The sequence below is a fragment of the Myotis daubentonii genome, chromosome 7 (genome assembly GCF_963259705.1).
Source record: "Myotis daubentonii chromosome 7, mMyoDau2.1, whole genome shotgun sequence".
NCBI classification, from domain to species: Eukaryota; Metazoa; Chordata; class Mammalia; order Chiroptera; family Vespertilionidae; genus Myotis; species Myotis daubentonii.
This window is the reverse complement of record NC_081846.1, coordinates 95,830,071-95,845,522: the sequence shown is the minus strand read 5'-3', so window position 1 is coordinate 95,845,522 and position 15,452 is coordinate 95,830,071.

The following is a 15,452-nucleotide window of genomic DNA, read 5'->3' as shown; positions in this document are numbered from 1 at the left end:
CGGAGTTGTAAATATTACCAGTATTTGCGTCATTTCACAGCTTTCCACTGGAAACCTCCGTGAGTGAATACGACAGTAAATGTAGTAAGAATCTATTTACGTGTACTTGAGGTGTTTGTTACACGTTCTTAATCATTTCTTGGAGCTATCATTGTGTATTTTAACAGTTTTACCAAAATTAGACAGTTTGCTTAGAAGTACTTACCGGAATCGTCACCATTTTAACGGATTCACACAAAAAAACGCCAAAGCCAGTCCTCCTTAATTGTAAACAAAAACATTATTCTCGTCATTCCAAGGCTTTAGACACCAATTTTGAGCTCTGTAAGCATGAACACTTAGTATTTGAAACCACAGTCCCGTGAAAACGCCACCGGAAGTACCCGGAGTTGTAAATATTACCAGTATTTTCGTCATTTCACAGCTTTCCACTGGAAACTTCCGTGATTGAACACAACAGTAAATGTAGTAAGAATCTATTTACGTGTACTTGATGTGTTTCTTACACGTTCTTAATCATTTTTGGGTACTATCATTGTGTATTTTAACAGTTTTACCAAAATTAGACAGTTTGCTTAGAAGTATTTACTGGAATCGTCACCATTTTAACTGATTCCCACAAAAAAACGCCAAAGCCAATCCTCCTTAATTGTAAACATAAACACTATTCTCGTCATTCCAAGGCTTCAGACACCAATTCTGAGCTCTGTAAGCATGAACACTTAGTATTTGAAAGCACAGTCCCGTGAAAACGCCACCGGAAGCACCCGGAGTTGTAAATATTACCAGTATTTGCGTCATTTCACAGCTTTCCAATGGAAACCTCCGTGATTGAATACAACAGTAAACGTAGTAAGAATCTATTTACGTGTACTTGAGGTGTTTGGTACACGTTCTTAATCATTTTTGGATATTATCATTGTGTATTTTAACAGTTTTACCAAAATTAGACAGTTTGCTTAGAAGTATTTACCGGAATCGTCACCATTTTAACTGATTCACACAAAAAAACGCCAAAGCCAATCCTCCTTAATTGTAAACATAAACACTATTCTCGTCATTCCAAGGCTTCAGACACCAATTCTGAGCTCTGTAAGCATGAACACTTAGTATTTGAAAGCACAGTCCCGTGAAAACGCCACCGGAAGCACCCGGAGTTGTAAATATTACCAGTATTTGCGTCATTTCACAGCTTTCCACTGGAAACCTCCGTGAGTGAATACGACAGTAAATGTAGTAAGAATCTATTTACATGTACTTGAGGTGTTTGGTACACGTTCTTAATTATTTTTGGTACTATCAATGTGTATTTTAACAGTTTTACCAAAATTAGACAGTTTGCTTAGAAGTATTTACCGGAATCGTCACCATTTTAACTGATTCACACAAAAAAACGCCAAAGCCAGTCCTCCTTAATTGTAAACAGAAACACTATTCTCATCATTCCAAGGGTTTAGACACCAAATCTGAGCTCTGTAAGCATGAACACTTAGTATTTGAAAGCACAGTCCCGTGAAAACGCCACCGGAAGTACCCGGAGTTGTAAATATTCCAAGTATTTTCTTCATTTCACACCTTTCCACTGGAAACCTCCGTGATTGAATACGACAGTAAATGTAGTAAGAATCTTTTTACGTGTACTTGCGGTGTTTATTACACGTTCTTAATCATTTCTGGGAACTATCATTGTGTATTTTAACAGTTTTACAGAAATTAGACAGTTTGCTTAGAAGTATTTACCGGAATCGTCACCATTTTAACGGATTCACACAAAAAAACGCCAAAGCCAGTCCTCCTTAATTGTAAACAAAAGCACTATTCGCGTCATTCCAAGGGTTTAGACACCAATTCTGAGCTCTGTAAGCATGAACACTTAGTATTTGAAACCACAGTCCCGTGAAAACGCCACCGGAAGTACCCGGAGTTGTAAATATTACCAGTATATTCGTCATTACACAGCTTTCCACTGGAAACCTCCGTGAGTGAATACGACAGTAAATGTAGTAAGAATCTATTTACGTGTAATTGAGGTGTTTCTTACACGTTCTGAATCATTTTTGGGTACTATCATTGTGTATTTTAACAGTTTTACCAAAATTAGACATTTTGCTTAGAAGTATTTACTGGAATCGTCACCATTTTAACTGATTCCCACAAAAAAACGCCAAAGCCAATCCTCCTTAATTGTAAACGTAAACACTATTCTCGTCATTCCAAGGCTTCAGACACCAATTCTGAGCTCTGTAAGCATGAACACTTAGTATTTGAAAGCACAGTCCCGTGAAAATGTCCCCGGAAGTACCCGGAGTTGTAAATATTACCAGTATTTTCGTCATTTCATAGCTTTCCACTGGAAACCTCCGTGAGTGAATACGACAGTAAATGTAGTAAGAATCTATTTACGTGTACTTGAGGTGTTTGTTACACGTTCTTAATCATTTCTTGGAGCTATCATTGTGTATTTTAACAGTTTTACCAAAATTAGACAGTTTGCTTAGAAGTACTTACCGGAATCGTCACCATTTTAACGGATTCACACAAAAAAAACGCCAAAGCCAGTCCTCCTTAATTGTAAACAAAAACACTATTCTCGTCATTCCAAGGCTTTAGACACCAATTTTGAGCTCTGTAAGCATGAACACTTAGTATTTGAAACCACAGTCCCGTGAAAACGCCACCGGAAGTACCCGGAGTTGTAAATATTACCAGTATTTTCGTCATTTCACAGCTTTCCACTGGAAACTTCCGTGATTGAACACAACAGTAAATGTAGTAAGAATCTATTTACGTGTACTTGAGGTGTTTGGTACACGTTCTTAATCATTTTTGGGTACTATCATTGTGTATTTTAACAGTTTTACCAAAATTAGACAGTTTGCTTAGAAGTATTTACCGGAATCGTCACCATTTTAACTGATTCACACAAAAAAACGCCAAAGCCAATCCTCCTTAATTGTAAACATAAACACTATTCTCGTCATTCCAAGGCTTCAGACACCAATTCTGAGCTCTGTAAGCATGAACACTTAGTATTTGAAAGCACAGTCCCGTGAAAACGCCACCGGAAGCACCCGGAGTTGTAAATATTACCAGTATTTGCGTCATTTCACAGCTTTCCACTGGAAACCTCCGTGATTGAATACAACAGTAAATGTAGTAAGAATCTATTTACGTGTACTTGAGGTGTTTGGTACACGTTCTTAATCATTTTTGGATACTATCATTGTGTATTTTAACAGTTTTACCAAAATTAGACAGTTTGCTTAGAAGTATTTACCGGAATCGTCACCATTTTAACTGATTCACAAAAAAAAACGCCAAAGCCAATCCTCCTTAATTGTAAACATAAACACTATTCTCGTCATTCCAAGGCTTCAGACACCAATTCTGAGCTCTGTAAGCATGAACACTTAGTATTTAAAAGCACAGTCCCGTGAAAACGCCACCGGAAGCACCCGGAGTTGTAAATATTACCAGTATTTGCGTCATTTCACAGCTTTCCACTGGAAACCTCCGTGAGTGAATACGACAGTAAATGTAGTAAGAATCTATTTACGTGTACTTGAGGTGTTTGGTACACGTTCTTAATTATTTTTGGTACTATCAATGTGTATTTTAACAGTTTTACCAAAATTAGACAGTTTGCTTAGAAGTATTTACCGGAATCGTCACCATTTTAACTGATTCACACAAAAAAACGCCAAAGCCAATCCTCCTTAATTGTAAACATAAACACTATTCTCGTCATTCCAAGGCTTCAGACACCAATTCTGAGCTCTGTAAGCATGAACACTTAGTATTTGAAAGCACAGTCCCGTGAAAACGCCACCGGAAGCACCCGGAGTTGTAAATATTACCAGTATTTGCGTCATTTCACAGCTTTCCACTGGAAACCTCCGTGAGTGAATACGACAGTAAATGTAGTAAGAATCTATTTACGTGTACTTGAGGTGTTTGGTACACGTTCTTAATTATTTTTGGTACTATCAATGTGTATTTTAACAGTTTTACCAAAATTAGACAGTTTGCTTAGAAGTATTTACCGGAATCGTCACCATTTTAACTGATTCACACAAAAAAACGCCAAAGCCAGTCCTCCTTAATTGTAAACAGAAACACTATTCTCATCATTCCAAGGGTTTAGACACCAAATCTGAGCTCTGTAAGCATGAACACTTAGTATTTGAAAGCACAGTCCCGTGAAAACGCCACCGGAAGTACCCGGAGTTGTAAATATTCCAAGTATTTTCTTCATTTCACACCTTTCCACTGGAAACCTCCGTGATTGAATACGACAGTAAATGTAGTAAGAATCTTTTTACGTGTACTTGCGGTGTTTATTACACGTTCTTAATCATTTCTGGGAACTATCATTGTGTATTTTAACAGTTTTACAGAAATTAGACAGTTTGCTTAGAAGTATTTACCGGAATCGTCACCATTTTAACGGATTCACACAAAAAAACGCCAAAGCCAGTCCTCCTTAATTGTAAACAAAAGCACTATTCGCGTCATTCCAAGGGTTTAGACACCAATTCTGAGCTCTGTAAGCATGAACACTTAGTATTTGAAAGCACAGTCCCGTGAAAACGCCACCGGAAGTACCCGGAGTTGTAAATATTACCAGTATATTCGTCATTACACAGCTTTCCACTGGAAACCTCCGTGAGTGAATACGACAGTAAATGTAGTAAGAATCTATTTACGTGTAATTGAGGTGTTTCTTACACGTTCTTAATCATTTTTGGGTACTATCATTGTGTATTTTAACAGTTTTACCAAAATTAGACATTTTGCTTAGAAGTATTTACTGGAATCGTCACCATTTTAACTGATTCCCACAAAAAAACGCCAAAGCCAATCCTCCCTAATTGTAAACGTAAACACTATTCTCGTCATTCCAAGGCTTCAGACACCAATTCTGAGCTCTGTAAGCATGAACACTTAGTATTTGAAAGCACAGTCCCGTGAAAATGTCCCCGGAAGTACCCGGAGTTGTAAATATTACCAGTATTTTCGTCATTTCATAGCTTTCCACTGGAAACCTCCGTGAGTGAATACGACAGTAAATGTAGTAAGAATCTATTTACGTGTACTTGAGGTGTTTGGTACACGTTCTTAATCATTTTTGGATACTATCATTGTGTATTTTAACAGTTTTACCAAAATTAGACAGTTTGCTTAGAAGTATTTACCGGAATCGTCACCATTTTAACTGATTCACACAAAAAAACGCCAAAGCCAGTCCTCCTTAATTGTAAACAAAAGCACTATTCGCGTCATTCCAAGGGTTTAGACACCAATTCTGAGCTCTGTAAGCATGAACACTTAGTATTTGAAAGCACAGTCCCGTGAAAACGCTTCCGGAAGCACCCGGAGTTGTAAATATTACCAGTATTTGCGTCATTTCACAGCTTTCCACTGGAAACCTCCGTGAGTGAATACGACAGTAAATGTAGTAAGAATCTATTTACGTGTACTTGAGGTGTTTGGTACACGTTCTTAATTATTTTTGGTACTATCAATGTGTATTTTAACAGTTTTACCAAAATTAGACAGTTTGCTTAGAAGTATTTACCGGAATCGTCACCATTTTAACTGATTCACACAAAAAAACGCCAAAGCCAGTCCTCCTTAATTGTAAACAGAAACACTATTCTCATCATTCCAAGGGTTTAGACACCAAATCTGAGCTCTGTAAGCATGAACACTTAGTATTTGAAAGCACAGTCCCGTGAAAACGCCACCGGAAGTACCCGGAGTTGTAAATATTCCAAGTATTTTCTTCATTTCACACCTTTCCACTGGAAACCTCCGTGATTGAATACGACAGTAAATGTAGTAAGAATCTTTTTACGTGTACTTGCGGTGTTTATTACACGTTCTTAATCATTTCTGGGAACTATCATTGTGTATTTTAACAGTTTTACAGAAATTAGACAGTTTGCTTAGAAGTATTTACCGGAATCGTCACCATTTTAACGGATTCACACAAAAAAACGCCAAAGCCAGTCCTCCTTAATTGTAAACAAAAGCACTATTCGCGTCATTCCAAGGGTTTAGACACCAATTCTGAGCTCTGTAAGCATGAACACTTAGTGTTTGAAAGCACAGTCCTGTGAAAACGCCACCGGAAGTACCCGGAGTTGTAAATATTACCAGTATATTCGTCATTACACAGCTTTCCACTGGAAACCTCCGTGAGTGAATACGACAGTAAATGTAGTAAGAATCTATTTACGTGTAATTGAGGTGTTTCTTACACGTTCTTAATCATTTTTGGGTACTATCATTGTGTATTTTAACAGTTTTACCAAAATTAGACATTTTGCTTAGAAGTATTTACTGGAATCGTCACCATTTTAACTGATTCCCACAAAAAAACGCCAAAGCCAATCCTCCTTAATTGTAAACGTAAACACTATTCTCGTCATTCCAAGGCTTCAGACACCAATTCTGAGATCTGTAAGCATGAACACTTAGTATTTGAAAGCACAGTCCCGTGAAAATGTCCCCGGAAGTACCCGGAGTTGTAAATATTACCAGTATTTTCGTCATTTCATAGCTTTCCACTGGAAACCTCCGTGAGTGAATACGACAGTAAATGTAGTAAGAATCTATTTACGTGTACTTGAGGTGTTTGTTACACGTTCTTAATCATTTCTTGGAGCTATCATTGTGTATTTTAACAGTTTTACCAAAATTAGACAGTTTGCTTAGAAGTACTTAACGGAATCGTCACCATTTTACCGGATTCACACAAAAAAAAACGCCAAAGCCAGTCCTCCTTAATTGTAAACAAAAACACTATTCTCGTCATTCCAAGGCTTTAGACACCAATTTTGAGCTCTGTAAGCATGAACACTTAGTATTTGAAACCACAGTCCCGTGAAAACGCCACCGGAAGTACCCGGAGTTGTAAATATTACCAGTATTTTCGTCATTTCACAGCTTTCCACTGGAAACTTCCGTGATTGAACACAACAGTAAATGTAGTAAGAATTTATTTACGTGTACTTGATGTGTTTCTTACACGTTCTTAATCATTTTTGGGTACTATCATTGTGTATTTTAACAGTTTTACCAAAATTAGACAGTTTGCTTAGAAGTATTTACCGGAATCGTCACCATTTTAACTGATTCCCACAAAAAAACGCCAAAGCCAATCCTCCTTAATTGTAAACATAAACACTATTCTCGTCATTCCAAGGCTTCAGACACCAATTCTGAGCTCTGTAAGCTGAACACTTAGTATTTGAAAGCACAGTCCCGTGAAAACGCCACCGGAAGCACCCGGAGTTGTAAATATTACCAGTATTTGCGTCATTTCACAGCTTTCCAATGGAAACCTCCGTGATTGAATACAACAGTAAATGTAGTAAGAATCTATTTACGTGTACTTGAGGTGTTTGGTACACGTTCTTAATCATTTTTGGATATTATCATTGTGTATTTTAACAGTTTTACCAAAATTAGACAGTTTGCTTAGAAGTATTTACCGGAATCGTCACCATTTTAACTGATTCACACAAAAAAACGCCAAAGCCAATCCTCCTTAATTGTAAACATAAACACTATTCTCGTCATTCCAAGGCTTCAGACACCAATTCTGAGCTCTGTAAGCATGAACACTTAGTATTTGAAAGCACAGTCCCGTGAAAACGCCACCGGAAGCACCCGGAGTTGTAAATATTACCAGTATTTTCGTCATTTCACAGCTTTCCACTGGAAACCTCCGTGAGTGAATACGACAGTAAATGTAGTAAGAATCTATTTACGTGTACTTGAGGTGTTTGGTACACGTTCTTAATTATTTTTGGTACTATCATTGTGTATTTTAACAGTTTTACAGAAATTAGACAGTTTGCTTAGAAGTATTTACCGGAATCGTCACCATTTTAACGGATTCACACAAAAAAACGCCAAAGCCAGTCCTCCTTAATTGTAAACAAAAGGACTATTCGCGTCATTCCAAGGGTTTAGACACCAATTCTGAGCTCTGTAAGCATGAACACTTAGTGTTTGAAAGCACAGTCCTGTGAAAACGCCACCGGAAGTACCCGGAGTTGTAAATATTACCAGTATATTCGTCATTACACAGCTTTCCACTGGAAACCTCCGTGAGTGAATACGACAGTAAATGTAGTAAGAATCTATTTACGTGTAATTGAGGTGTTTCTTACACGTTCTTAATCATTTTTGGGTACTATCATTGTGTATTTTAACAGTTTTACCAAAATTAGACATTTTGCTTAGAAGTATTTACTGGAATCGTCACCATTTTAACTGATTCCCACAAAAAAACGCCAAAGCCAATCCTCCTTAATTGTAAACGTAAACACTATTCTCGTCATTCCAAGGCTTCAGACACCAATTCTGAGATCTGTAAGCATGAACACTTAGTATTTGAAAGCACAGTCCCGTGAAAATGTCCCCGGAAGTACCCGGAGTTGTAAATATTACCAGTATTTTCGTCATTTCATAGCTTTCCACTGGAAACCTCCGTGAGTGAATACGACAGTAAATGTAGTAAGAATCTATTTACGTGTACTTGAGGTGTTTGTTACACGTTCTTAATCATTTCTTGGAGCTATCATTGTGTATTTTAACAGTTTTACCAAAATTAGACAGTTTGCTTAGAAGTACTTACCGGAATCGTCACCATTTTACCGGATTCACACAAAAAAAAACGCCAAAGCCAGTCCTCCTTAATTGTAAACAAAAACACTATTCTCGTCATTCCAAGGCTTTAGACACCAATTTTGAGCTCTGTAAGCATGAACACTTAGTATTTGAAACCACAGTCCCGTGAAAACGCCACCGGAAGTACCCGGAGTTGTAAATATTACCAGTATTTTCGTCATTTCACAGCTTTCCACTGGAAACTTCCGTGATTGAACACAACAGTAAATGTAGTAAGAATTTATTTACGTGTACTTGATGTGTTTCTTACACGTTCTTAATCATTTTTGGGTACTATCATTGTGTATTTTAACAGTTTTACCAAAATTAGACAGTTTGCTTAGAAGTATTTACCGGAATCGTCACCATTTTAACTGATTCCCACAAAAAAACGCCAAAGCCAATCCTCCTTAATTGTAAACATAAACACTATTCTCGTCATTCCAAGGCTTCAGACACCAATTCTGAGCTCTGTAAGCATGAACACTTAGTATTTGAAAGCACAGTCCCGTGAAAACGCCACCGGAAGCACCCGGAGTTGTAAATATTACCAGTATTTGCGTCATTTCACAGCTTTCCAATGGAAACCTCCGTGATTGAATACAACAGTAAATGTAGTAAGAATCTATTTACGTGTACTTGAGGTGTTTGGTACACGTTCTTAATCATTTTTGGATATTATCATTGTGTATTTTAACAGTTTTACCAAAATTAGACAGTTTGCTTAGAAGTATTTACCGGAATCGTCACCATTTTAACTGATTCACACAAAAAAACGCCAAAGCCAATCCTCCTTAATTGTAAACATAAACACTATTCTCGTCATTCCAAGGCTTCAGACACCAATTCTGAGCTCTGTAAGCATGAACACTTAGTATTTGAAAGCACAGTCCCGTGAAAACGCCACCGGAAGCACCCGGAGTTGTAAATATTACCAGTATTTTCGTCATTTCACAGCTTTCCACTGGAAACCTCCGTGAGTGAATACGACAGTAAATGTAGTAAGAATCTATTTACGTGTACTTGAGGTGTTTGGTACACGTTCTTAATTATTTTTGGTACTATCATTGTGTATTTTAACAGTTTTACAGAAATTAGACAGTTTGCTTAGAAGTATTTACCGGAATCGTCACCATTTTAACGGATTCACACAAAAAAACGGCAAAGCCAATCCTCCCTAATTGTAAACGTAAACACTATTCTCGTCATTCCAAGGCTTCAGACACCAATTCTGAGCTCTGTAAGCATGAACACTTAGTATTTGAAAGCACAGTCCCGTGAAAATGTCCCCGGAAGTACCCGGAGTTGTAAATATTACCAGTATTTTCGTCATTTCATAGCTTTCCACTGGAAACCTCCGTGAGTGAATACGACAGTAAATGTAGTAAGAATCTATTTACGTGTACTTGAGGTGTTTGGTACACGTTCTTAATCATTTTTGGATACTATCATTGTGTATTTTAACAGTTTTACCAAAATTAGACAGTTTGCTTAGAAGTATTTACCGGAATCGTCACCATTTTAACTGATTCACACAAAAAAACGCCAAAGCCAGTCCTCCTTAATTGTAAACAGAAACACTATTCTCATCATTCCAAGGGTTTAGACACCAAATCTGAGCTCTGTAAGCATGAACACTTAGTATTTGAAAGCACAGTCCCGTGAAAACGCCACCGGAAGTACCCGGAGTTGTAAATATTCCAAGTATTTTCTTCATTTCACACCTTTCCACTGGAAACCTCCGTGATTGAATACGACAGTAAATGTAGTAAGAATCTTTTTACGTGTACTTGCGGTGTTTATTACACGTTCTTAATCATTTCTGGGAACTATCATTGTGTATTTTAACAGTTTTACAGAAATTAGACAGTTTGCTTAGAAGTATTTACCGGAATCGTCACCATTTTAACGGATTCACACAAAAAAACGCCAAAGCCAGTCCTCCTTAATTGTAAACAAAAGCACTATTCGCGTCATTCCAAGGGTTTAGACACCAATTCTGAGCTCTGTAAGCATGAACACTTAGTGTTTGAATGCACAGTCCTGTGAAAACGCCACCGGAAGTACCCGGAGTTGTAAATATTACCAGTATATTCGTCATTACACAGCTTTCCACTGGAAACCTCCGTGAGTGAATACGACAGTAAATGTAGTAAGAATCTATTTACGTGTAATTGAGGTGTTTCTTACACGTTCTTAATCATTTTTGGGTACTATCATTGTGTATTTTAACAGTTTTACCAAAATTAGACATTTTGCTTAGAAGTATTTACTGGAATCGTCACCATTTTAACTGATTCCCACAAAAAAACGCCAAAGCCAATCCTCCTTAATTGTAAACGTAAACACTATTCTCGTCATTCCAAGGCTTCAGACACCAATTCTGAGATCTGTAAGCATGAACACTTAGTATTTGAAAGCACAGTCCCGTGAAAATGTCCCCGGAAGTACCCGGAGTTGTAAATATTACCAGTATTTTCGTCATTTCATAGCTTTCCACTGGAAACCTCCGTGAGTGAATACGACAGTAAATGTAGTAAGAATCTATTTACGTGTACTTGAGGTGTTTGTTACACGTTCTTAATCATTTCTTGGAGCTATCATTGTGTATTTTAACAGTTTTACCAAAATTAGACAGTTTGCTTAGAAGTACTTACCGGAATCGTCACCATTTTACCGGATTCACACAAAAAAAAACGCCAAAGCCAGTCCTCCTTAATTGTAAACAAAAACACTATTCTCGTCATTCCAAGGCTTTAGACACCAATTTTGAGCTCTGTAAGCATGAACACTTAGTATTTGAAACCACAGTCCCGTGAAAACGCCACCGGAAGTACCCGGAGTTGTAAATATTACCAGTATTTTCGTCATTTCACAGCTTTCCACTGGAAACTTCCGTGATTGAACACAACAGTAAATGTAGTAAGAATTTATTTACGTGTACTTGATGTGTTTCTTACACGTTCTTAATCATTTTTGGGTACTATCATTGTGTATTTTAACAGTTTTACCAAAATTAGACAGTTTGCTTAGAAGTATTTACCGGAATCGTCACCATTTTAACTGATTCCCACAAAAAAACGCCAAAGCCAATCCTCCTTAATTGTAAACATAAACACTATTCTCGTCATTCCAAGGCTTCAGACACCAATTCTGAGCTCTGTAAGCTGAACACTTAGTATTTGAAAGCACAGTCCCGTGAAAACGCCACCGGAAGCACCCGGAGTTGTAAATATTACCAGTATTTGCGTCATTTCACAGCTTTCCAATGGAAACCTCCGTGATTGAATACAACAGTAAATGTAGTAAGAATCTATTTACGTGTACTTGAGGTGTTTGGTACACGTTCTTAATCATTTTTGGATATTATCATTGTGTATTTTAACAGTTTTACCAAAATTAGACAGTTTGCTTAGAAGTATTTACCGGAATCGTCACCATTTTAACTGATTCACACAAAAAAACGCCAAAGCCAATCCTCCTTAATTGTAAACATAAACACTATTCTCGTCATTCCAAGGCTTCAGACACCAATTCTGAGCTCTGTAAGCATGAACACTTAGTATTTGAAAGCACAGTCCCGTGAAAACGCCACCGGAAGCACCCGGAGTTGTAAATATTACCAGTATTTTCGTCATTTCACAGCTTTCCACTGGAAACCTCCGTGAGTGAATACGACAGTAAATGTAGTAAGAATCTATTTACGTGTACTTGAGGTGTTTGGTACACGTTCTTAATTATTTTTGGTACTATCATTGTGTATTTTAACAGTTTTACAGAAATTAGACAGTTTGCTTAGAAGTATTTACCGGAATCGTCACCATTTTAACGGATTCACACAAAAAAACGCCAAAGCCAGTCCTCCTTAATTGTAAACAAAAGCACTATTCGCGTCATTCCAAGGGTTTAGACACCAATTCTGAGCTCTGTAAGCATGAACACTTAGTGTTTGAAAGCACAGTCCTGTGAAAACGCCACCGGAAGTACCCGGAGTTGTAAATATTACCAGTATATTCGTCATTACACAGCTTTCCAATGGAAACCTCCGTGAGTGAATACGACAGTAAATGTAGTAAGAATCTATTTACGTGTAATTGAGGTGTTTCTTACACGTTCTTAATCATTTTTGGGTACTATCATTGTGTATTTTAACAGTTTTACCAAAATTAGACATTTTGCTTAGAAGTATTTACTGGAATCGTCACCATTTTAACTGATTCCCACAAAAAAACGCCAAAGCCAATCCTCCTTAATTGTAAACGTAAACACTATTCTCGTCATTCCAAGGCTTCAGACACCAATTCTGAGATCTGTAAGCATGAACACTTAGTATTTGAAAGCACAGTCCCGTGAAAATGTCCCCGGAAGTACCCGGAGTTGTAAATATTACCAGTATTTTCGTCATTTCATAGCTTTCCACTGGAAACCTCCGTGAGTGAATACGACAGTAAATGTAGTAAGAATCTATTTACGTGTACTTGAGGTGTTTGTTACACGTTCTTAATCATTTCTTGGAGCTATCATTGTGTATTTTAACAGTTTTACCAAAATTAGACAGTTTGCTTAGAAGTACTTACCGGAATCGTCACCATTTTACCGGATTCACACAAAAAAAAACGCCAAAGCCAGTCCTCCTTAATTGTAAACAAAAACACTATTCTCGTCATTCCAAGGCTTTAGACACCAATTTTGAGCTCTGTAAGCATGAACACTTAGTATTTGAAACCACAGTCCCGTGAAAACGCCACCGGAAGTACCCGGAGTTGTAAATATTACCAGTATTTTCGTCATTTCACAGCTTTCCACTGGAAACTTCCGTGATTGAACACAACAGTAAATGTAGTAAGAATTTATTTACGTGTACTTGATGTGTTTCTTACACGTTCTTAATCATTTTTGGGTACTATCATTGTGTATTTTAACAGTTTTACCAAAATTAGACAGTTTGCTTAGAAGTATTTACCGGAATCGTCACCATTTTAACTGATTCCCACAAAAAAACGCCAAAGCCAATCCTCATTAATTGTAAACATAAACACTATTCTCGTCATTCCAAGGCTTCAGACACCAATTCTGAGCTCTGTAAGCATGAACACTTAGTATTTGAAAGCACAGTCCCGTGAATACGCCACCGGAAGCACCCGGAGTTGTAAATATTACCAGTATTTGCGTCATTTCACAGCTTTCCAATGGAAACCTCCGTGATTGAATACAACAGTAAATGTAGTAAGAATCTATTTACGTGTACTTGAGGTGTTTGGTACACGTTCTTAATCATTTTTGGATATTATCATTGTGTATTTTAACAGTTTTACCAAAATTAGACAGTTTGCTTAGAAGTATTTACCGGAATCGTCACCATTTTAACTGATTCACACAAAAAAACGCCAAAGCCAATCCTCCTTAATTGTAAACATAAACACTATTCTCGTCATTCCAAGGCTTCAGACACCAATTCTGAGCTCTGTAAGCATGAACACTTAGTATTTGAAAGCACAGTCCCGTGAAAACGCCACCGGAAGCACCCGGAGTTGTAAATATTACCAGTATTTTCGTCATTTCACAGCTTTCCACTGGAAACCTCCGTGAGTGAATACGACAGTAAATGTAGTAAGAATCTATTTACGTGTACTTGAGGTGTTTGGTACACGTTCTTAATTATTTTTGGTACTATCATTGTGTATTTTAACAGTTTTACAGAAATTAGACAGTTTGCTTAGAAGTATTTACCGGAATCGTCACCATTTTAACGGATTCACACAAAAAAACGCCAAAGCCAGTCCTCCTTAATTGTAAACAAAAGCACTATTCGCGTCATTCCAAGGGTTTAGACACCAATTCTGAGCTCTGTAAGCATGAACACTTAGTATTTGAAAGCACAGTCCCGTGAAAACGCCACCGGAAGTACCCGGAGTTGTAAATATTACCAGTATATTCGTCATTACACAGCTTTCCACTGGAAACCTCCGTGAGTGAATACGACAGTAAATGTAGTAAGAATCTACTTACGTGTAATTGAGGTGTTTCTTACACGTTCTTAATCATTTTTGGGTACTATCATTGTGTATTTTAACAGTTTTACCAAAATTAGACATTTTGCTTAGAAGTATTTACCGGAATCGTCACCATTTTAACTGATTCACACAAAAAAACGCCAAAGCCAATCCTCCTTAATTGTAAACATAAACACTATTCTCATCATTCCAAGGCTTCAGACACCAATTCTGAGCTCTGTAAGCATGAACACTTAGTATTTGAAAGCACAGTCCCGTGAAAACGCCACCGGAAGTACACGGAGTTGTAAATATTACCAGTATTTTCGTCATTTCACAGCTTTCCACTGGAAACCTCCGTGAGTGAATACGACAGTAAATGTAGTAAGAATCTATTTACGTGTACTTGAGGTGTTTGGTACACGTTCTTAATTATTTTTGGTACTATCAATGTGTATTTTAACAGTTTTACCAAAATTAGACAGTTTGCTTAGAAGTATTTACCGGAATCGTCACCATTTTAACGGATTCACACAAAAAAACGCCAAAGCCAGTCCTCCTTAATTGTAAACATAAACACTATTCTCATCATTCCAAGGGTTTAGACACCAAATCTGAGCTCTGTAAGCATGAACACTTAGTATTTGAAAGCACAGTCCCGTGAAAACGCCACCGGAAGTACCCAGAGTTGTAAATATTCCAAGTATTTTGTTCATTTCACACCTTTCCACTGGAAATCTCCGTGATTGAATACGACAGTAAATGTAGTAAGAATCT